Source organism: Coturnix japonica, chromosome 14 (genome assembly GCF_054131305.1).
Source record: "Coturnix japonica strain WE chromosome 14, WE-NBRP24, whole genome shotgun sequence".
Lineage (NCBI taxonomy): Eukaryota > Metazoa > Chordata > Aves > Galliformes > Phasianidae > Coturnix > Coturnix japonica.
In genome coordinates, this window is record NC_140676.1 from 3,277,920 (window position 1) to 3,301,992 (window position 24,073).

Below are 24,073 nucleotides of genomic sequence, written 5' to 3' on the forward strand. Positions count from 1 at the left end.
CTTTTTGAGTTCATCCTGTAACTTCAGGAAAGCTGAGCCCTGGAGTATCAGCAGGTCTTAATTACAAGCAGCCGTCGCTGGGAGGAACAGTTCCTAAATTGCATGCACTGTCCTGAGTAAAGCTGCTCTAATGCTGGGAAACATAACCAGGGCTGCTCAGCCTGCCTTTGTCTGGGGAAGGTGGTTGTTAGGTGGGTAAAGCTCTCATTTTCAGTTAAAGGGAGCACCTTGTCGGGCCCTTTCATTGAGCATGTGGCAAAAATATCTCTGATGGAAGTCACATATAGGGCTGTGATTTTTATTAGTAACTTATACAGAAAATAAAGCTTGTGTTGAAACAAGAAAACCCCTCACACATAACTGGTAGGCATGTGACTTGTCTGAGGTGAGGGAAGTGAGCTGCTCTGCTTTGTTCCCATGTGCTGCTATGAGTCGTGAGGCTTCAAGCAGCCAAATTTGTCTTCATCATGAGAGTGCAACTCCGTTCTCTGCAGAGTGTCATAGGTGATTCCTTTGCAACCTCCTTTGCCCTTAGTGGTTTGAATGGATGTAACTAGAGTGTGTTTAATGGAATACTTTTCCTGCTGTGTGCTGTAGCTATTTGGAGTAGGCAAAAACAACGTACAAGGAAAGCTTGTTGACTTCTAGGGGAATGTTAACATAATTTGGATCCCAAATGCACATGAGAAGAGATCTGTTTAAATAAGATGAGGTCATAGTTAAACTGTGATGACAGCACTTTTAAGGAAGGTATGTAAGTAATGTAGTTCTTTCCCTGTGTGCTTTAATCTTCCTTTTGTGGGAGATCACGAAGAAGAAAGCAAGTATTGAAATATAGCCTTAAAAGGCTCATTAAGAGCAGTAGTTTTAGGCTCTAAACTTCAGGGTATCTTACCATGCAGAGTGTAACAAAAGCTACCAAGTTCTGTTAAATAAATAGTGAAGAAATTGGACGTATTTCATCTCCTAGCCCTGGTAATCTATGGAGTTTGGGAGGGGAAGGCTTTTCCATTTGCCACCTGTTGGTCTTAAAATAAAGAAAAACCAAACCACCATCCAAAAGTTAGTCCCCTTAGGAAGATAAACCAGGGGAGGTGCAAATGCCCAGTTGTTCAAAAGGAAGCTTTTAGTCTGTTGTGCTGCATTGCGTGAACATGTTGGCAATGAACTCCTTGTCTGGAGAGGATTCTGCTGTACAAAACTACAAGGGCATGAAAAAGAATAGAAGCTGGACTTGAAGTGACCGGGTGTTGTTATCTGTGTTTTCCTACCAGTGCAGACATGAGACCTGTGCTATTTTCCAGGAATATTTTCTCATGTAGTATTTAATTTAACCCTGACATTCTCCATGTGCGTCACAGTAACGTTGAACTGAAAATGCTGTCTGTCATTCAGGGTTCATTTATGCCTTTTTATTTTTCTTTGTTCTGGATCTGTGGAGGAGTGTACATGAAATCTCTTTTGTCCTTGTGTAGGTTTTACGCTGAAAGATATCAGGTTGGTGGGTAACGTTGTGTGGGAACACTGAGTACTTTAAAGTAGCCTGCCTTCTTGTTTAGCGTTGCCATTGAGTGGAAGTTGTTTTTTTTCCTTCTCTTTCTTGCTCACAAACAAAGGAAAAATGCTGTGCTTCCTTCAGTGTAACTTGTGCAGGAACAATGTTGGGGGTGGAGGGAGGAGAGAGGGAAGGATATGCTGTGTTTGACTCACAATAATCCATTGACGTCTGTGTAATAGAACAAGCTACAAAGCTGTAACTCCTTTCAGTGCTCTTTTTTTTAAGGTTTAGCATGAAGTGTCAGCAGTGTCTGCCAGCTGTGTTCATGGAGTCTGTGCAGTGTGTGCATCCCTTTACCTTGCAGTGCCCTTGGGCAGCAGCCTTGCTTTGCTGGCTGCGTTGGGTTTGGTGTGCTGTGATCTCTGCGACCTGCACCCAGTTTGCCCGCTGTACTTCATTCATTTCTGTTGCAGATCTGAGTTAGAAGAGCACTAGAGTTGTTTACATGAACGGTTGGGCTTTGAGGCACAGGCAGAGATGGAAGGGGTAAAAATATAGTGCTCAGGCACGTAAATAAGAATCTTCTCGGCCTTCTTTCCTAGCAGTTGTGACTGCTGGGAGCCCTCTTGGAAAGCTGCTTGCATCTCACTCAGCATTGACATACCTGTAGGGTTTTTAGGGTTTTTGGTCTCTGCATGTTAATCGTTTATCAGTTCTGCATCCACCATCTCGTACCAGCTGTAAAAACTACCTAAGTTGTTGTCTGAAGTGTATGAGAGACCTTTGGAATTAGATTTAAAAAATATTATGGGCTTAAATTCTCTCTGTGGAGAGAACTGGGATTGTAACTGTGTGTTTTAAGAGGTGAATTTGATGTGAAAAACAATAGCTCGTGTAGACTGCTCCGAAATACGACGGAAGAGAACTTCAGCCTTCCAAGTGTGTGAAACCAAAGACCACAGAAAAGACGTGTGAGGATTTAGAGGCTGATAAAGAAGCAGATGGCAACTGAGCACAAAATGTTTTCAATGAAAATGTATCCTTATTCCTCTCTGAATTGCTTTGACAGTGGCCTGAAAAGATGCGGTCTATGTGGGGAATGGTGAACAGGAGGGAAAGAATGACAGTGAGTGGGAAGCGTGGTCCATATGTATCTTCCACTGAAATGTTTAAACATATGGAGACAGTAACATGATGTGTTCTCACAAATATTCGGAATCTGCTCCTGTTTGTTTACACGGAGCTCAGCAGATAATGCAGCTGAGTGGTATCGTTTGACATAGCTCCATTGACTCGTGCAGTGCTCACCAGCGCGCGCCATCTGGGGCTCTGCTCCCTGTTGATTCAGCAGAGTAGTGGTGAAAACCATGTGCTGGGATTTGTTTTCCCTTCCTCCTCCTTGGTTTTTCCCTCTCTTTCTCACTTCCCTGTGCTTTGGATGTATGTGAACTATGGGTATGAGAGAGAAGGGGGGCAAAAGACAGCAGGGAGACGAGCTGGAGGTGCTGTATCATGCTGTGTGTGTTTTGTTTTCAATTCCATGCTTGTGCTGCTGTTTGCTGCTTTATACAGAGGTGTGTTTTTGTGTTTTGTTCGCTTGCTTGAAACCTGAAATGTAGCAGAGATTTCCCGTGTCAGCGGAAGACAGCGAGCACTTGGAGTTTTCCTCTTCTAGCAGCAGATGTGACATGATACAACGTTTAGTGGAACTCGTGTGTATGGTTCTGATCCAGCTGCTTCTGCTGGGTTTAAGGGAAGCAGATAGGGTTTGATACAAACCTTGAACGTATTTAGATGCTGACAGGTTGTTTGTCCATTTGGTTGGCATGCAGACTGCAGTGAATGCACGTCTGATGTGAGGAATAAACAGAAGGGTGGACAGAAATATTGGAAAGGACACAGTTGGTGTCACCAAGTGAGGAAAAAATCTGGAGCACGTTAAACATTTTTTGTTAGTGTTTTGGTGCTGAATGAAGCTTTTCCTGACTTCCAGTCCCCTCCTGAGCAGCCTGTTCTTCAGCCAAAGGGTTCCCAGAACTTGTATTATGGCTGTGAGAGCATATTTAATTAGGAAGCTGGAACGGCCGCAGAGCAGCGCGGGCCAATCTGCAGTTAATTACAGGAGCAGCGGTTCATATTCTGAGAAAAGGGCTGAAATGTAAATGCGTGCTCGCTGTTTTCCTTTGTGCTGTACAAGGTTCTGTTGCAGGTTGCCATAACGTGGGAGGAGCATCTCAAGTCCTGCAGCCGGTGCCAGGCACCAAAAACCAAGTGCTGATGTTTACGGTTTGTGATTTGTGTTGGCCTTCTGTATTCTGCTGGCACAAATATTCAGCATTTTTGAGTTTTGTTTTTCATTATTAAAGGCTCGATATGATGAAATGTGTGCAGCAATGAGGATTTGACAGGAGCTTTTTTATTTAAAAACACTTCAAAATCGATGCAGAAGTTGTAAGTCATAAAGTCGAGAGCAATACCTTGAATTCGTAAGGTAAAATGAACTCGGGATCTTGAACCTTGTGTTTTCTACTTGCACTTGCATACGTGTGCACACAGTTTTTCTGCTTTTGGCTTTGCATGCAATGCTTCTGCAGATAGCAGCTACATTCTGTCATTGCACAGAATGAGGACATCGTATGGTTTGTAGAATTGCTTTTTCTCTTTAATTATTTTACCTTCCTTTGCTGTGGTGCCGTTCTAGATCTGTGAAGTTAAATATGTGTCTAAACTTGAACCCCACCTTTGGTTACCATGCACAGCATGGATTTCTTGGCACGGTTGATACATGTTAGGCAAATGTTTGGTGATAGAATAGGCAGTTGTGTAGTTAATTACATGCAATGTAAGACTTAAATTTGATGATAAATTGTCGAAACAACTGGGAATAGCGAGCAAAATGTCAGGGAAATGTCAGTTGTAAAAGCAGAAGAAAGCTGTGTTTCTGCAAATGTTGCAGGGACGAGGCAGACTTGCTCTGGCTCAGCGCTTCCTGCAGCTTTGTATCTGTGCCCATTACCTGTGCGTGTCGGCTGTTGGCTCAGTAGCAGTTGCTGGGGATTCCTGTTGTGGCTGTGATTGTGTGGATGTGAGTGAAGGTGAGCTGAGCTGTGTCCTTCCATCTGGGAGGGGGCCCTGAGCAGATCTGTCCCCCACCAACCTGTCCCCTCCTGATGGACTGCACAGAGCTGTATCTGCTCTGATGGCTGATCCGCAATGAGATTTGGCTGGGGTGGGCTGCAGGAGATTTGGAAGTGGCCATGTGAGCAAAGTCACTGAACTCGCCAACCCGTTTTCTGTATGAAATAAAGGTAAATCTGAGTTCAGCCCTGGGTCAGCTGTGCCCCTCACATTTTGAATGGAATGTGCCGTTTTTCCTCCTCCAAATACGCATGAATGTAGGAACTAATTGTCCTGAAGGGTTTTCATGAATTGTTTTCATGTGGCAAACAAGTTTCTCAGTGTGTAACAGTGATGAAGCAGTCTTTGTTTAGGCTTCCTTCCCACTGATGGTGTGATTTCCCTCTCAAGTCAGTTTATGGCTCTGAGAACTAACTTGTAATAGGATGCTTGAATAATAGTACATTAATTCAGACTGTAGGATCCCTTTTGTCATGTTTTTTTTTATCTGCTCCTCTACCCCCTTCACTTCTGGGGTGAGCTGGGCCTCATTCAGTTATTGACTGTTTCCTCCTCTCCATCCCCAGGGAAGTTCTCAGTGTTGGCAGTGCAGTGTGTCTGTGCTGTCAGCTCAGCACTGAAAATGCTGCAGCCAATGGCTCGTTCAAGGGCCTGAGGTGCGCACAGTCTGCATGGGTGAAGCGAGAAGCCTGTGAGCTCATGGTGTTCTCATCTTTTCCTGCGGGCTGTATCTCCCCAGGTGAGATGAACCTGTGGTTACCTGCCCACGGCGCCGCTCTGTGTGCCCTGGCTAATCATTAAACGTGTTTGTGTGACCCTTGACACCACAAGTGAGAACAAACTGGGTGTGTGAGGTGCATATCCCTCATCGACACGCTGCTGCTGGGGGTTTGGGCACTGATGTGTGCGGTCAGAGGGGCTCGTGATGCAGCTGCAAGTTCTCCTGGCTGTTAGCTGAAGTTCAGCTGATGCGCTTTGGTGGGTGCAGCCTGTCCGTCAGCATGACCTTGCCATGTGTTTAATACTTGTTGTGACATATTTGCTTTATAGGCGCTTAGCTGTTCTCTTAATAAACAGCGCTCTGTGACTATTGATGCTCACCGCTTCCTGTGTACTCGGTGTCCTTCCATCAGTGGTTTCTCCGACTTGTTATTAGTGTAAAAGTTGAATGCTCTGCTTTTCCTCTTTTCATCTTTTTGCTTGATGTGAGCAGTCTATGGGCTTCTGGGCGATAACAGCTCTGGTTCTGTGACATGATGCCATTTAGGAAGTATGTTGAAAGTGTTGAGCGCGCAGCGAAAGTCTTTTATATCAACGCAGCCTTGGGAGGAGGAGATGTTTTTCTATGTATAGAAACTTCCCATATAGGATGGTGAGGGAAGGCTGCAAGGGGGTTGCCTGTCTCTTTAAGTGGGTTTATAATTGGCCAGGAATTTTTGTCAGCTTAGTCACTGCAGCATTCAGCGGATGAGGGAAAAAAACCACAGGCCCCAACCGTTACAGCCGTGGATAGGCTCTGTCATCCCAAAGGAATGCATGTGAACAAAACACTTTGTGCGGTGCAACGGTTGGCCTAAACAGTATTGCATTCTTAGAGCGGGCTCTGAGTCACATGGAGCAGATGGATTGTTTTGCTAAAATGGAAGTTATGTATCAGTGAGCACCGGACGGAGCTCGTAAGTGCGGTTCAGAGAGGTCATGATGTGGGTGTGGCAAAGGGGTGGAAAGGTAAAAGGAGGAAAAAGAGAAAAAAAAAGAGAAGGAATGCCCTTGTTGTTTGGTGAAAATGGCTTCTGTGGTGTTATAAGGGCGGGAGGATGCTTTGTGCTGTTAATTACAGGGCTGGCACGCGGCTGTGAAGACTTCTCCCTGGACAAGAGACAAGTATGGTGTTAATTCCGAGGCCTTCGTGGTCCTCAGATGTGCGGTGCCGGGAAGCCTCGTGCTGCACGAGGTCATCCAGAGAAACTGCTGTTGGTGGGAAAACATGCCAAGCCAACAACAGCAAAAGCCCAACACCAAAGTGGAGCCCAGCCCTGCAGTCTGTGGTCATGGTGCTGCTGCTCAGCACCTCCTGCTCTGTGCTCACCCCTCTCCATCCCGCAGCCTCTCCAGCACACCTTGAGTTGGTCAGTGACAGTCAGCTCTGTCTCTTTGGGTGGCGTTTCCCATCGTTTGGTTTTATCTTTTCCTCAAAGAGATCGGCAATAACTTCCCAGGAGCAGTGCCCACCTCCAGCCCTAAAGTGTGGAGAGGAGAAGCTGCGACTTCTGGCTGAACCAGTTCAGAATTGTGGATGTTTTTATGTTTGGTGGGGGATTCTCTGAAGGAGCCCTTGTAGGCCAAGTGTTTCACCTGCAGTGCGTGGGGGAGGCTGTATGGACATCAGAGCTGGCTGTTTGCACCAAGCACGGTGTACAACTGAGGTTGTGATGCACTGTCTGCACTGTCTTCAGTCGTTGGAGAGCCTGGGGCAGAGTGGTGATGGTGAGCCTGGCAGCATTCAGTGCTTCCTCCTCCCAGAACAGCCACCTTTTATTAAGGAGAAATACATGAAAGCATCAGAGTTCAGAGTTCTTAGTATTACACCCACAGCGATGCGCTCGTGTTGCTGGGACCAGCAGCACCTGCACCTGAACACTTTAAGCACATCTAACAAGCCAAATCTGTATTATGTTTATTCAGTGAAACCGTGTGGTGAGAAGTGAAGCTCTTTATGTGCTGAGAGGTCTGCAGCATCTGACCGGGACACAGGGGTGCTGCTGGGATGAGCACCTTCAGCAGGCAGCAGGCCTCTGTTCTGCCCTGTTGTCCCAGTCATTATTCCAGTATCCAGGGGAGACTGACACTGGTGTGCACAGCTCTGTCTTGCCTCATTAAACACAATGCCTTAAAGCAGTAGGGTGTTTTGTTTTGTTTAGTTTTGTTTTTTTTCTTAACGAATCATCCCCACCCCCCAGATCTTACTAGAAGAACTTGAAATAAAACGAGTCTCCCTGTTTGTGTTCTTGGCAGCAGCAGTGACTATGGCAATAACTTGCTGGGCTTCTTGCAGGCCTTACTCCTGTGTTCTTTGGAAGCTCTTTGCCTGTCCTGTCCTCCTTGCATTGTGCTGTGTGGAGCTGGGATCCTTCCTGCTGCTGCTTGTCGCCTCTTTCCGGAGCAGCACTGACGCGATCTGTCTGTCTGTTGCATTCTGCTGCTGCTTGGTAAACTAATGAGCAGAGGCACTGCAGCTGCCAGCAGGAATTCCTTTCCAGCAGTTTTGTGAGAAAAGTCAGCAGGATTAGGGCTTGGTTAAAACTTGATGTTTCAGCAGATCTGCTATGCAAACCATTTGGATGAGGGAGAGAGCAACCAGAGTGGCAACCAACTTTGCTTGAGGCAGGAGAGAACTGTGGGAACAAGAAGGAGACGGTCTTGTTCTCAACAGACTGTAGAGCCGCTCAGATGTGAGCAGCTTGGCATGCTTGAATATATATGTATATATTATATGCCTCTTTTCTGGAACAGCGCTCTGAGCTGCCCTCTGTCCTGGCTTAGAGGCAGCAATTATTTCAGAAGCCTTTCTGAGTGGCTGCTCTGATGTTTTGCTGTCAGAGGTGCCAGATCATGCACCAGATCTCGCCTTTGCAGCACCTCCCTCGGTATCTGTCTAGGGAAGGAGCACTGGGGCACCTCCCAAGTATTTAAAAATAGAAATAAACATCTCATGCTCTTTCTTCCTTCCTTGATTAAATTTGTAGGGTTTGTGTTGGGCTTGTTTTGGTTTGTGTGGGTAAACGGGTGTGTCTCGTGCATGGTAAAAGAAATTGCAGGAAAGTCAGAGTCAAAGGATTATGTTCATGCATTAGTTTAGAAGCCACAAGGTCTTTGATGGTTCTGCTTTCTGGGTCACTTTGCTGGGTTCTGCTGTTCTAACCGCTAAGATTGAATGTGTTTGTTTTGGTTCCCGGTGATGGGTGTAATGTGGTTGCGAGGGGAGGCCGCCATCCCGGCAGTGAGAGGTCATCTGTGGCCATGGCATGTGGGGGTCTGGCATGGGACCTTGGTCTGTGCCCCCTGGAAGAGCAGATACGGGAGGTGGATCTCATCCTCCTGCTGGCTGCAAATAGCAGCTTTCTAGGATGTAGGAATTACAAGTCTAGCAGCTGCAGTAACCAACAGAGGAAGAGTCACAGATGTGATTATGGTAACATACTGCTTAAGTAAAATTAGATGTGGGAATCAAACTTGTTTTTAATTTTCTTGTTGTCTCAAGTGCTTTTTGTGCTACTTGTTTTTTCCATTCTTGCGAGGCAGGTGTGGTTTTACCTTTTTAATGTAGTGCAGTAATGAATGCTTGAACTGTGCGTAGCTGTGGAAGATGAGCTTGTCAGAACTAACAAAAACACAGCGTTTGGTTTGTGCTGCTGTGGGAGCTGTTGGGCCACCCAGAGGCGAGCGATGAACCAGTTGGGCATGGAGCAGCCACTGGTTTAGCAAGGCATGGATGGAAGCTGGTGGTTGCAAACTAGTTTCTTGTGCTCTGTGACGCCTGGGCCGAGCTGCCTTAACTCTGTGAGGGGATTGTTTCTCCAAGTGACTTCCAGTTAAATCATTATCTGGGTTCAAAATGAATCTTTTGTTTGTGGTGTTCTGTCTCCAGGTGACCAGAGTGTTCCTGAGGGTTGGGTCTGTATGCACATCCTTTGGAGGATCTCTGTTGACATCTTAGTCTGCTTTCTCACTACTTATTGTGCAGAAAGAGGTGAGAAAATGGTAGTCATATAGAAAAATACTCGTGAGTCACTGGACCAGATGGTTTGTTTTATAACATGCGTTATAGAAGGGTGTTTAATTTGTCTTCAGCGCTGTGTTTTGTGAATTGGAGGTGTAGAAACTCTCCAAAGCCAAGTGATGGTTCAAAGCCCTTCAGTCCTATGGCAATGGATGAGTTTTCAGGGAGTTGTTTCTGGTCAGACCATGGGGGAATGCTGACCTCAGCACTGATGTCAAAGGCCTTTGGAGATCCTACTGGAACATGAAGAGTGCAAGTGGTTTGGGGAAAGGTTATGCCTGGACTGCTGCTTGTTTGGGCTGTGCTTTGGGTGGGTGAAGCAAAACTGGAGTATTTTGGTGTTTTTCAGTATGATATCCTGACTTATTTATCTGAAACAGGCAGTTGTATTGGAAAATCTAGGCCAGAGGACTTTTCCAGCTGTAAATATTGACTCACAATGTGAAAAACAACCAAACTTTCTTGGTTCATTAATGTAATTTACTTGAAGGCAGGACAATGCACTTGACACAGCTTCTTATGCCCAGGCTTTTATGCAGTTCATACATCTCCTGGATTCTAAATTCATTGGTTTAGGTAGGCCAACCAAAGGAGACCTTTTCCATCTATAACAGTAATGCCCAGCTTGTCCAATTAGACTTGATTTACTTGTGTCATCTTGAGTAAAATCAGGCACCTGAGAAACTAACCTGTCTCCCAGCTGTCTCTGGAGGTGGAAGTGAGTTGTGGAACTGAGCCCCACTCAGCTCCTGTTGGAGCCAGGGGTGGGTTTGCATTCAGGGAGCGCTTCAGGTTGGTGCCGACCCTGTTCTGTTGTCAGCTGCCCTTTCCTCTTGTGGCTTTGGGTCACGGGGAAGTACATGGGGTTGTGGAATCTCCCCAGCCCTGTGTTCCCCAGGGCTCGTTGTTGTCAGTCCTCATTTTACCCCCCACACCCACGAGCCTCTTTTGTTAATCTGTGAGTTTTGGAAATGCCTGAAGAGTGTTTATTGCTTTTATTGTTTGAGTGGGAAAACGGCCATGGAGCTTTGACTGTTCTATGGCAGGAGAAAGGCTATGTGGAACCCCAGGCTTTTTTTTCTTTTTTTAACCCCAACAAGGAGTGTGGAAAAGTAACCAGTAATTTAATTCCAAGTGAAAAATCTCTTGCTGGTTACAGCCCAGGGGCACGCTTTACTTGATTCCAAAAATCAACCAATAAATAAATGTAATGACTCTCTAACATATCTTGTTAAAGTATAGATCAGTCAGTGCTGCAAAGGCATTTTGGACTGAGGCTTTGTGTGGATGGGAGCTAACAGCTGGCTGTGCTCACTGCTGGCTGCCCCATACAGCTGCCCTGTGCTGTAGGGAGAACTCAAAACCTGCCCTGTTGAGCCTGGTTGGGAAAGCTGGGATCTGGGAAGGGGGAAATGAATACTGAATACTGCAATGTGTGTATCCAAAGCAAAAGTGCATAAGCCTGAGTGGCTAATTTGGAAGCTTCTAAAAGAAGCTGCTTCTGTTTTGCTTCACAGGGGTTTTATCTTTCTATATCTATAGAAAACTCAACTTTTAGATGGTTGGTGTCATAAAAGTGTCAACAGATGTAAATGATGAACGCCTTGCCTTGCCATGGTTTTTGCTGTTTTGATATATGGCTTTCTGCAGGACGGGGCCCTTTCTTCCAACACATTCAACATGTATTAAGCATTTCAGAATGATGCTATGTTCATTAAGCAATATATATATATATATATATATATATATATATATATTCCTGCATCTTCCCTGTGGGTAAGGAGCAGAATTACTAAATAACTTCTTTTGTTGTTCCCAGCAGCTAAAAACCAAATGCTTGTAGGCATTTCGTGTGTTTATTTACATGCTAAATGCTACTGGTAATGACTGGAAATCTGTCAGCTTCTTTGCTATTTCATGTTTTCTGTATCCAGAAATCTGCTTCGCTTTGGCTTTAGAATTGTGGTGGATATCACTGGTAATGGAAATAAGGGAATTTATTGCTATTGTTCTCTATTTCATATAATCCCCAGGCTGCCTTTCTCTTTTTTGTTCTCGGTACCTTTAAATTTTTAATGCTATCACATCTTTTAGATCAGTCTAATCAGAACTTAGCTTCACATATCTGAATTTTGCAAGTCTCTTTCCTGCGTTTTGGGTGATGCATTGCATGTCTGCTCTGCGCATGGGCAGCTATTTTGAATGGGCTCGCTTTCTTTTTCTGTCCTATGCTTGCTTTGCAGGAAAGTAGCTTCTAAGTTGCAGCATTCCAGCTGTCCCGTAAGGAGCACGATGTGATGTACCACGAGTATCGTGCACACGTTCATGTTTGTGACTGGCTGCTGGTACCCTTTAGCTATCAGCATGAAGAACTGATGAGCATCTTGCTTGGATGCTTTGATGTCAAATGCATTTCTGTTATTTTAGAACCCTGTTTTTTTCCCCCTTGCATTGCTGTAGTGATGTACAGGGCTGTATTAAAGTTCTGTAGCTTCCCGCTAATGGAAAATCAGTCTGCTTGAGTGAGCATGCTAGAGGTTTTTGGAAGTATGTGTAAGGCTTATTAAATGAAAGAGACTGAGATTCATTGCATCACGACAACTTAGGTATTTTTCTTCCAGTTTGCTTTTTAGAGACTTGGAAGCATTGTAGTAGAAGGAAGCACATGCAAGATGAAATACCTGCTCCTCCTGTTCTTGCTGGTGTTTGTTGCTTTAATTCCCTGTTTTCTTCCACATATCTACTCACATTACCTAGGCAACAGCAGAATGCATGGACTTGTGAGTCAGGGGAGGAACGTACTTGCTCTTAGATAATAATTTGATTGCTAAGTCCGTGTTGCTTGGTTGTTTTGTGAGGAAGTAAAGAACATGAGCTAATTGTGTGCTCTGGAAAGCCTAATCATTGTTTCAGATGTATCTCAGCAAGAGGTTAATGGTGTAGTGCAGCATGCAGGATGAAATGCTGTGTGAATCAAACTCCAGCTCTCCTAAAAAGTTGGAAGTGATGGAGGTGTCTTATTGTATAATGCATGATCCAGTGATAGTAGCAAGTGATTTGTTTCACTTAATGGTGTCTATATTAAAATCACACAAATTGCAGACCCTTTGCTTTTCCCCACGCTTAATGCGTACCAAGTATGTGAGCAGTGGGGATGTGGAGTGGAAGGATTGAGGTGCATGGGAGAGTGAAATCAATTATCTGCTGACACATTGGTGCAGGTACATCTATCTGCAGGAGCATGAACTGCTGCTGTGGTATTTGCTGAGCAGCTCTGTGTGTGTATGTGTGTGTGTGTGTGTCCTGACACCAGGGCTTCCTATGGTGAGGTGGAACAGGCATCGAAAAATAACACCCCCTGCTTCAACTGAGAAGAAACACCCAAACAAATGTCTTGAAATGTCTGCGTTTTTAAGTAACACTAACAGTAGCGTGAAAGCTGTTTGTCTCCCATTTTAGCGTCTTTATTCAACCAAATTCATTTAGAGAGGAGCAACGTATATTTGGGCAAGGAAGACAGGCTGGTTTTGTTTGTTAAAACATTTCTTAAGTGGGCAGTGTGCAGGAAGGAGAAGCGATGGGGTTTGTTTCTCCTGAGCATCCCAGCCGTGTTGCTGCTGCTCCTGACCTGCCAGCAGTCGCTGTGCCGCAGGCAGCAAGACGTGGAATGCCAGATGACAAATGTGGCTTGAATAATTGCATCTAGGTATCATTTAGGAGCATGGTATGAATGAGCATGTTTATTTTTCATTTTAAAGAAGGAAAACAACACTGATCTATTTTGTGCTGTGTCGTCAGGGAGCCCCAGCTTCCTTATAGCTTCTTCTGGAGTTCTTTGAGACACAGAAGAGAACAGAAGAGTTAGAAGAGGTTTTTCTGTAAGGAAGCAAGGCTTTAGCAAGTGTGAGTCTTAATGTGAGGAGGGATTTAGTTTGTCTTAGGTTACAGAATCACAGAATGGCCTGGGTTGGAAGTGACCTCAAGGATCATGAATCTCCAACCCCCCCACCACAGGCAGGGCCGCCAGCCTCCACATTTAATACCAGACCAGGCAGCCAAGGGCCCCATCCAACCTGGCCTTTTCCCTTGGAAATCTCTTATTAATGGGTAGCGAGTACAGCAATTTGTGCTAGGTGATGGGAGAGCTCTATTTCAGAGAGGGGAAGCTATGGAAGGTCTTTCTATGGGATCCTTCCTTGGCAAACATGATGCACGTTGTACGTAACTTGCAACTTACTGACCAGGCTGGGGGAGCTCTGAAGGGAGCACGCTGGTTTCTGGTGAGTACCCTCTATCTCTCAAATAGCAGGCCTAGCATTTTATATTTTTATGCATGTATATACGTTATGTATTTTTATTTCTTAAAATATACAAACTTGTATAGTAGTGGTTGGTTTGCACTGGTGTAAGATGAAATACTTGGCATGGCACCCACTGTGGTCGGTGTTTTTAGAGACAGAGCTTCCAGAAGTTTCGGAGTGCAATACTGAGTTCCATCTGTGTTTCATTGGTACTGAAGGAAGGTGCCCATCATCAATCTGCAGCACAGCTACACCGGGATGGCTTTGCTTTTTCTACTCATCCCCCTCTCAGTAGTATGGCTGGTTTAAATGCCTCCTTGCCCTGCACCAACCCCTGTGTTGGTACAATTGTTTATGGACTCAAGCAGTAAGTGGGAGCAGAGAACTCCATCTGGTTTAAAAATAACTTGGTCTTAAAAACTAAACTGTATTTTTAACCTGGGTCATGTTTCTTGCTCCAGAACACGGTGCAGCCCTGTGAGTGCTCACAGTGACGCAGCATGGAGGTGCTGCAGTGTCCTCGGGGCAGCAGTGGCTCTTCCAGCAAGGTTTTACCTTATCCACCATGGGAATGAGGCTGGGAAGTGAGCATGGGAAATAGTTCTGCTGCTTCTTCAGCAGTTCTGCAGCGGAGGGATGTGTGCTGTGGATGTTTGGGGCCTTTGCATCTCTTCAGCTCCCTCAAAAACGTGCATGGGGTCACCCTGGAGCCCCAGCAGTGTAACAGCAACAGCTCGGCTCTGTCAGAGTTGTTTTTTGCAGGTTAAAGTTGGCTTCATGAAGCCAAAATCTCATTTTCAACTCTAAGAGAGGGAAGAATCCCATGTACCTTACACCTGAGGGAAGAACTGAGTGTGCAGTTGCTAATAAGTCACAGGGCTCAGCCTTCTCATCAGTTGGATCTTCAGTTCAGACCTCTCTTTGGCACAGCTTCCATCAGCATTCTGTTTTCCACAATGGGGAGAGGGCTTACTTTGTTTTTCTTGCATTTGACAGAATCGTTTTAGTGTATTGATGGTCCCAGGGGTGGCGTGCCTTGGTCCTTAATGTGGCAGATCTGCTTCCTGTTCAGACCCGGGCTGTATCCGTGCAGCCCTTGTTGAACCAACAGTTGTTTTTGAGGCTCACAGCAGGTCTGGTACAGTGCTATGGGCAGGGGCTGCAGGGGATGGGGGTGATGCCAATGGGGCAGTGGGAGGCTTGCCTGGCAGGGCTTAGCCTGGATCTGTGCTGTGTATGAGCAGAGCCCACGCGTGGGTTGGACTGGTTTTAGGGTTGAAACAAGAGATGACAGGGTATTACAAAAGGCTTATCTGCAGCACTGGCCGGTACAGGGTGCTCCCAGTGACTTGTGAAAGGCAACTTCTTGGTGCCAGCACTTGGATATCATCTGATTCCTTGGGGCTTTTTACATAATTACCTTGCTTTGGTGCATCTAATTTTTTCATAAGTGAAGAAATACCTCAGTTCTCTCGTTACAGTCATAAGCCCTTGGCTGCAGCGTGGTGTCAGCAGCATGTGTTGAAGTAATCACTTGCAGGAAGTGCTGGTTACCTTCTATGCTGGGAGGTGATGTCCCTCATTTATCCAGGTTACGCTGTTTTCACATTTCCTTTTGTTTCTTAGGTAAGAATGAATAAATTCCAGTTCTTGAAAGTTCTGCTGTGTGAAGATTCTGGCTGCTGTTTGTGCTCCTGAGTGTGTGTGTGTGTGCTGAGTGCTGGACATGTTCGAATGCTGGAGAGAAACTTCAGAGTGGCAACAGGGGAAAGGAGGGGAGGGCTGTTTGTTTGATGGTCAGTGCACCCTGGAGAAGAGATTTATTGTGTTAGCATTAGGATAAATAATGGCCTTCCCTAGCGTAGCTTTGCTTTTCTAATTTGTATTTTTCTTCGAGTGGCCGGTTTCTGCTTGAGTTTGACCCATAATAAGGGGGCACAAGAATATATATTTTTGTATTTTTTTTCATCTGAGTAGGCTTTTGACAATTGATACGTAGCTCTTTGGTTACCAATAACAAACAAGATTCCTTCTTAATCATTCTGATCCTACTGCGGGGGAGATGTCCTGGATTTAATGTTCCATTTGCAAACTGCTTAAATCCCATGTTTTCTTAAGCAAATTGAGTGTCTTTGCTGAGCTGCTTGCCCACGTTCCTCATTTACCTGTAGTAGGCTCTGTGACCCCACAGTGGAAGATCCTTTCTGAGATGTGTTTGTTGGTTTCATGGTTGGGCTTGCAAACCCGTGTCAGAACATTGGGTTGTTGCTGTGATATGGGAGCTGCTGAGTTGTAGCATCAGGGCCATCTGTATTATTTTGCTGTGCTATTCTCCATAAGTTCTCCATGTTTGAGGGTCCTACCATGAACATTTGTTAAGTGAGTCGTGCTCAGTCTCCGATCCGTTGATCAGATCTCAGCCTATAAGCCATTTGCTGACCCAATTAAGTGATGTTGTTCATGGTGACTGGGATGAGGTGCCACCCCAGTTTGGGGTTCACTTCATGGCTTTGGCACTTTGTTCATGGGACAGGCGCACACTGCGAGCAGCTGTGAGCGGCTTTGGAATGAGGAGCGTGCCTCCCACTTGGCTCCCAAAGGTCACTGCTCTGCTGGAGGAGCTGCTGCCAGGCATGCACGACCATTGCAGAGCTGGTCCATGTTTTTAGGAGAAACCAGCAGTGCTGTGCCATATTTGAGAAGCTGGCAAGTCCCTTTAGCCTTGCTTGTTGTTATTGCTTAGGTTGGGGTGGTGGTGGTGTAGGTTGTTTTTTGCTTTTCTTTTGCTTAGGTGAAGTTTATGGATCTTCTTGTTGGAGTTTGCTGGGTTACCAGTGAGTAATACGCTGCAGGGCCATCTCTACTTCTCTAAGAGGCAAATGTGGTTTTATTTCATGTTCCTCTTGCTGGACTGAGTTTATGTACTTCAGTTCATATGGGATTTCTCTCACACTAATTATTGGCTCTGAGAAATGATTATAGTAACTAGAAAAATAGAAGCTCTGGAAGCTGTTGTGCCCCATTTGTTTGGGAATGTGGTGTCAATTTGTCTTAGAAATAAATGCCACTTCTTCCTGTAATTGTAGGGATGTGGGGGCAGTGAGATGGCTCCTGCCGGGTGCAGCATTTAGATCTGTGGGCTGGATTGGAGTTATGTGCTGCCATTTATAGGATTGTATTTACTTGGTTGTCATAAAGACACTGCATTGTTCAGCTGCCTTCTTTTATTCGTGTTTGTGTTAAAAAGAGACCAGGCAATAAATACCACCTCTAGTTCTCTTTTTGGCCTTGTCCTGTCTCTCTGGGGTCAGCACCAGCTTTCTCTGTGTGTGAAATGGGACTAGCACTGACCTTCTCACTTTATGAGAAGCCCAGGACTTGAGCATCATCAGCACTGCAGATGCAGGCCCGGTACCATGATAAATACTCCTCTTACATGGAGCATTGCTCCCAAGCTCTCTGTACTGTACTCTGTCCGCCCCGTGCTGGGGAGCAGGCTGGTACTGACGTGCTGTGTGCCTTCCCCTGCCTGGGTTCATGGGGCGACCCATGTGCCAGTTAAATGCATCTTCTGATGTGTTTGTGTGAAGGATTGAACTGAATTGCTATCCAGGTCCTCCATTTACAGATACAAGAGTAGTTTTCCACTTAACGCCATGAATTATTGATTACTGTGAGCTTCTTTTCCATCTCAGATCCTGCTGCTCTCATCGAAGGCCAACTGGAGATGTCCCCCATCATGCAGCATCGCTGGGATCACTGCGGGGAGGGGAAGGGCCCCATCAGTCAGTGTGAGGCTGAAGCTGTAGCGCAACTGTTAGGAGCCATGCAGGACATGCAGATAGCTCAGCACTGATAACACCGTGTTGTGTAAATGCCTCTGTGGCCAGCAGCAGTAACTTGGGTCACGGTGACATCCTTACCTTGAAAGCAGTGCAGCTGGGGAGCTGTGTACAGCATGTGTGGGCTGTCCCCATCCCTGGGCTGCTGGGCTGGGGGAGATATGGATCATGGTGAGGCATTTCCTGAAGCTTCCAGTATTTCTTGTGTGCCCTTACTGATAACGAAGGAGCAGGGAAAGAAGTGTTGTGGCATTGGCATCATGGAGTTAGGAATGTTGCAGTTTACCTAAACAGCGTGATTTAGAGCGGAGATGTGGAATTTTTGATCCTTGAGTAGATGACAAGCTGGAGCTGAGTGCTGCTGTCAGCCTGGAACAGAACCATTTGTCTCTGACCTGAATGTGTTTACCTTTTTCTTGTTTACTAGAGATGAGTGCTTTGCTTTCTTGCACGTCTCCCATGCCTGCAGCCGGCGGTGCAGCCGTTCTGCTCCTGGGGACGTTGTTTGCACCAAGCTCCATCCTGCCACACAGCACACGGCTGTGGCTGTTTCTGTTACCGTGTGACTGACAAAGTGCTGCTGGATTCTGTTACCGAGGGGCTGCACAAATACCCATAATGCTGCTGCTCTAATTCTGCATTGAAAGCAAGAATGTTCGTGGAATCTTGGTCCTGTTCTTTAGGCCTTGCATTCCTCAGTAAATAACAGTATTTGACTATAAAGTACCATTTGGGGTTTGGGTAAGGGAATGCAAGAGAGGCCCAAATGCATCGGTTTGCTGCTGCTGCTCTGGGCCTCTGTGCAGGGGGAGCAGCTGCTGGGAGCCCAGTGCTGTCACCCCTCTGTTTTCCTGCCCTTTAGAACTGTCTGCTCTCAGTTCTGTGTGCCACAGGTCCCCTTCTCTCTTGTGCCGGTATTTCCTAAATGACCCTTATCTGTAGGGATGTGACTTCAGTGACCGGTGAGGAGGGTCTGGGTGCTCTCTCTGTGTATTTTGCCACACTGGCTTTATTTTGAGAGCACGTTCTGCTGGCCATAAATGCAGATTGCCTCAGTGCTTACTGCCTTTCTGGCTGCTCGTGTTCTGCTTCAGAAGCTCGATAGTGACTCCTTGGTATGAATCCTGTTGAAAAAAGGAAAAGAGAAGAAAAAGGAGCTGGGCCTTTGGGGCATGTGCTTTTTTGGTGGTTGAAAACAGGAGCAATAAGCATCTCTGCCATAACCATTAATGTAAATCCAAGCAGATTCAGTATCCCATGGTCGTGGTGCTGACAAAAATTGTATGACTCAATGCTGAGCGCACAGTGAGATGGTGCTGGCGTGGCTCAGACCATCGCTTCTGATCACTGGCTTCCATCACCTTCCCTTTCATCATGTGGAATTCCAAAGGGACGATCACTTTGTTTTGGGCAGTATATTGTCATTTCTTTCTTTATCTTCTCTTTTTACTTGATCAGTGTAATAAAAGAAGAAGTAGTTGTGTGAGGGGTTCAGCTTCCTGCCTGGGGTCGGTGTCTGTCCCTGCTGCTTACCTGGGGCCCAGGGGCTGTGGAAACCCACCAGCAAAACGAGCACACCAGGAGAAGAAAGATGGAGAATGAAGCAGTGCTTTTTTGTCAGGAAGTGCCACTGCTGAAAGCTCCGGTTACAACCAACTCCATGGAGAGCAGAGCTCTGCCTACAACTGTTTTTCTCCATGAATCCAAAGAGTTCCGAACAATCAGCCCCGCGTCACAGCAGCATGCTTGGAATCTCTCCAAGGTTCGTGCTTACGTAGAAGCCCTCTTCAGTAGTTTTCCATGTCAGAAGGATCCTTCTGATTCCAGCCTCGCACTGACAACAAGAGCTGCCTGTGCCTGGAGGCTGTGGGGCAGGCAGATAGCGGGGAGCCACGGGCTGTGCCCAGCAGCCCCATGTTTAACCTGCTGTGACTAGAAGGGCTGATCACATGCATGGTTTGCTACCAGTGTCTTTGCAGGCCACGTGCTGCAGCTCAGGGCCCTCGTTAATGTGCATCTCTAGGTTGACTTGTCGCAGCAGAACCTCCTTGAGCCAGTGTGGGCATTGCAGTACATTGCCGTGTAGAGTAAACCTACACATAACTGAGCAAAACGATGCTGGTTCTTGCAGGGACCTCGCTGGTATCATTTTTCTCTATCTTAATGAAGCATTAAAGTTAGTTTACATAGTGATAAATATAATAATTATTGTAGCTATGGCTGTGTGCCCAAGATGCCTAGAAAGCTGAACATGAAATCTTTCTAATGGCATCGTAATGGTCTTTTGTAAGTGCTACAGAATTCCCAGTGTTAGGTATAATAAATAGTGCATGTTATTCTCCAGTGGACTTTGTACAACTCAGCAGTGTATGCACATGGAAAAACACTGTATCTTCCTTGCTTTGAGAAGGTAAATATTTCTTATGACAGCTTTGTCTGGGTAGGCAGTGTTGGGCAGTGGGAATGCCCTACAAGGCAAGCTGAGCGGACTCTTACTGCACTGGGCTTGCTGGGGAGTGAATCTGTGTGTGTGGAAGAAGAAGATAAGGTGATAAACGCATGCTGGGCTTTGCGGGGTTGGCTGCATGCCTTCCTCTGCACTCATAGATTTCTGTGCGTTATTTTTTGTTTTGTAAATAATGGATTTCACAAGAATGCACACAGACTTGCCACGGGATGGCTTCCTTCCTTTCTCCCTCTTATATTTTGCAGAGGAAACAGTCTGTAGCCAGTGTGAGACGCTTGTTTGTGGGTTCTGCTTCACTTGGCAAACCGTGGTTCTTTTCACTTTGGGTTCCATTGCTGGCAAGGGTCAAACATTTAACTACAGAAATCAACAGGAAGCCGTTGGACCAAGATGCATCAGGCAGGAGAAAAGCTGTTTGTGTTTTTTCTTTGCTTGTTCCGGCAGATCTGAATTAAAGCTGTGTGGAGGAGTATTGTACTCTCGAATTTCTAGTATTAAAACATACTCCTTCCTTTCTCGTGCTTTGAATTCTGTGCCGAGAGTATCTGCATGGGCATAATGTGTTGCAGGTGAGCCATAGGCTTTTCATAGTACGGAGGGCTGGATGTCTGTGTGGTTCCTGCTTCCCTTACACACAAGGATGCAGATTTCCAGTAGCTCTCCATGTTACGATGTGCAGGTTGCTCACAGCTGCACTGTGAGCATTTGACTAGAACAGAGCACTGCATCCATAGCAACCACAAACATAAAACCAGGGTGGTGGTTTTTTAATCAAATCTTAAGACGTGTGTGTAGAGTTCTGTGAGAAGTGAAAGAGGAACGAATAATAGGATGAGAACGTATAAGGATCTTTGGTGATTTCTGGAGCTGTCATTACTTCATTGCTTTGTCCAGTCTGTTTTCTTAATCCAGCAAAGATCACAGTGTCTCAGAAGCGCTTGGAATGTTGTTTTGCAGGTGACAATTTGGTGCAACTCAGGGACTGATTTTTCCTGTAGTGTTGTTGCTTTGTCTGGAGAGGGAGGAAGGGGGGAACAAACACGAGATGATGAGGAATAGGTGCCTCATGTGTAAATATAGCCATTTTCTTTAGAACCTCTATTTGGAAGACAGACCACAGACACTGGGTCTGCAGCTACTTACTGCATCTTTGGGACTGCTTGAGCAGATATTGTAATGCTATTAACATACAACAATAGGGACAGAGCCAGCCCTAGACCCTAAACCTGCAGTGGCTCACAGGAAACCTGTGCAGTCTGGTTCCAGCTCAGGACTGGAGGCTGGTGCGTAGGATCATAGAATGGTTTAGGTTAGAAAAGACCTTCAAGGTCATTGAGTGCAGCCATCAAATCGCATCAGACCGTGGGAGAAGCCTACACCTGGATTTATTAAAGCACTGCAGGTCACTGTCACCAACCTGGAGCAACGTTTGAGGAATGGGGATGCCCAGAGGGTTGGAGGACACTCACATGAAAGCAGATGAAGAGCTAAATCTGTCTATAGCTCGTTGCAGAATAATGGATGGCATATAAATAAATGAACTGTGCAAATAAGAATGAGGGAGTTGCTTCAAAAAATTATCAGACGGCCCAGGCTCCAATTGAGGCCAGACAGTGTGCTTCCTGTGACCTCAAGTCAATCACTTAATCTGAGTAATCTTACTTGGTAGCTTGCGTTCCTGTTTAAGTTAGGAGGGTGATAGCGTTAGCCACTGCAGCGTGTCTCAGGTGTGTAAGGATTAGTGGGTTAAATTTAGCTAGGACATCAGGCACAAGTAGGAGATGAGTGTAATAAAAATGCTGCTGTTACTGAAAAGCAGTTGAGAAGTAATCTCCTTGATAATGCTTGCCAAGCACAGGCTGTTGTAGACAGGACATTTCTAAATTTGCACTGTCCAAGGCAAAACTCTTACATAGCAAGTCACTGAATTGTGCGAGGTATGGTTCTCATTGCTGTGTTTTGTCATAATCTGACCACTTCTTTACAAACTAGTCATCACTTATCGAGTGAAGCTGGAGGCGTCCTGCAACATCTGAACCCGGAGATTACATTGAAAGGGTCACATAGGTGGGTTGGTGAGAGGGTAAGAGCTACAGCAGAGACCCTCCAGGGGCTGAACGCTGTCTTGGGTTACCTGTATGCAGCTCCTGCAGCCAGGCACAGATACTGTTTCTCCACAGACACTGTAGAAATGAGGGTTGACCACCAATGAATGGAATTTTCAGCCCTCTGAGGTGGCTTCTCCCTTACCTGGCTTGGAAGAGAGTTTTTGGGCAGGCAGGAGGAGGTGCAGCAGGGCTTTGTTCCTCCTGTGCCTTGGCTGCCTGGCATTGGGAAACCAACCAGACTATGATATGGCACAATCAAGGCCAGAGCCAAAGTCACTTCAGTAAATGCAGTTAGCTGCTGTCTGTCTGCATCCTGTGCCTGTCAGGGCTTTGCTGTTTCCCAGCTGTTTTCTGCTGCTCCTGTGCCAGTCTCCTCCTCTCAAGAGCCGGTGGAATAGTTGGAGCGTCGGGCTTCATCAAGGCACAGATCTGCTGCCCTTGCTTTGCTCTGCAGCACTGTGCCATCACCTGCACCTTCCACGCCCTTGGGATCCTGCATCTCCTGTAAATACACATAAATACGGCAGGGCTCATCTGGAGGAGGAGGGAAGCAGGAGGAATGCGTTCAGCAGATTGCTCCGATTTCCTGTGGAGGCATTGAGGGACAAGAATGTCATGGTCATGTTTAAACTGATATGAAATAGGGCCTCTGCGTGCAGCCTGAGGAAGTGTGTCCTTATTAAAGCAATGGGAGATGAAACAGCTGCTTGTCGCAGAGGGTGGGAACTTCCAGAAGACTGAAAACATCAGCCAAGGTTCCTTGTCTTCTTTACACAACGAGTGAAGGTTCTCTTGCCTCATCCATTGATGCCCTGCTTGTGAGGAGGGCTTGCAGAGCTCAGACTGTAATCTCAGTACTTGCAGGGCAGGTGTGCCATAGAATGTACTCAAACCTCTTCTGAAAGATGAGGAAAAAGATGATCTGCATTTCATACAAATCAATTTGATGAGCCAAAGCGCGATTTTCACTACAAATCTTCAATTCTTGTGAATGGATTTCTCAGACTTGTACGTGTATACCCACATGTTAGATCCTTTCGTGACCAGCATACGGAGAGTGCCTGTCTGAGTGTGCTCGTGTTGTTCCAGCTGAACAAAACCAACAAAACCACTTCTTTTGGAGTTGTTCTGATTGTAACCTAAGAGCCTGGAAATGATTTTTAAATGGAGAAAGTGATCCAGCCTCGTGCTGTTGTTATCTAAATGCAGTCTCTGTACACACAACGTTGCTCCATCTGCCCTCTGTGTGCCAGGAGCTGCTGCAAGTACTGCTGAGAAGGAGCAGTTATAGAGGTGGAGGTATTCATCTCAGTCGTAATTGTTTGGTTTTTTTCTGAGATTTTGAGGAATGCAGAAAAAGGAAGAGTTGAAACTTGCAGTAATCTTTCAGCAGACTTGATCCCCCTTATCATCCGTGCATTTATCAGCGCACGTTGGGGCTGATGGGGATTGTGATGCTGTTGTGCCCCTGCAGACAATGCAGTGTGGGGTGTGTGTGTGTGTGCTCTGTCATTGTGGTCTCTGTCCCCCTGTTTGCACAGCAGTGCTGTGTTTGTACCAGCTGCTCAGCGGGACTGGGAGAACTTGTGATGTGAAGTTCAATTCTTGCTTTCAAATCTCCATATTTGATACAGGGGAATAGGATTGTTGAGCTGTGTGAGAACGGCACTGGCTGGTCAGCAAAACGTGCATGCAGGGTGTGCTGCAAGGTGAGGAACAAGAGTATAAGCAACATCAGCTCTGTCCTGGGGGTCTCAGCCTCGGAGCACCCTTCACTTGTAAAAATCTTATTAAATAGAAGAGTCATTAAAAAATAAAATCTCACGCCATGAAGTGTTGACTGTAGGAGGGGAAGGTGTCGACTTTACCAAGATTTGCTGCAGAAAGATGCTTTGAGCTGAAATGGCTGCAGTCATTTTTATAGATTAACAGGCTTGAA

At 46.0% G+C, this 24,073-nt stretch overlaps 1 protein-coding gene and 1 long non-coding RNA gene across 3 annotated transcripts in view; one reads left to right on the forward strand and one right to left on the reverse strand.

The window, feature by feature from the left end:
* The window catches only part of IGF1R (insulin like growth factor 1 receptor), a 137,870-nt gene that overhangs the window by 20,076 nt on the left and 93,721 nt on the right, over window positions 1-24,073 (forward strand). The gene's annotated exons all lie outside the window — the stretch shown is intronic.
* Window positions 18,551-19,189, reverse strand: LOC116653914 (uncharacterized). Its single transcript, XR_004308546.2, has 2 exons — window positions 19,093-19,189; window positions 18,551-18,683 (listed from the first exon to the last, which is right to left on the reverse strand). It is a non-coding gene; the product is annotated as an uncharacterized LOC116653914 (long non-coding RNA).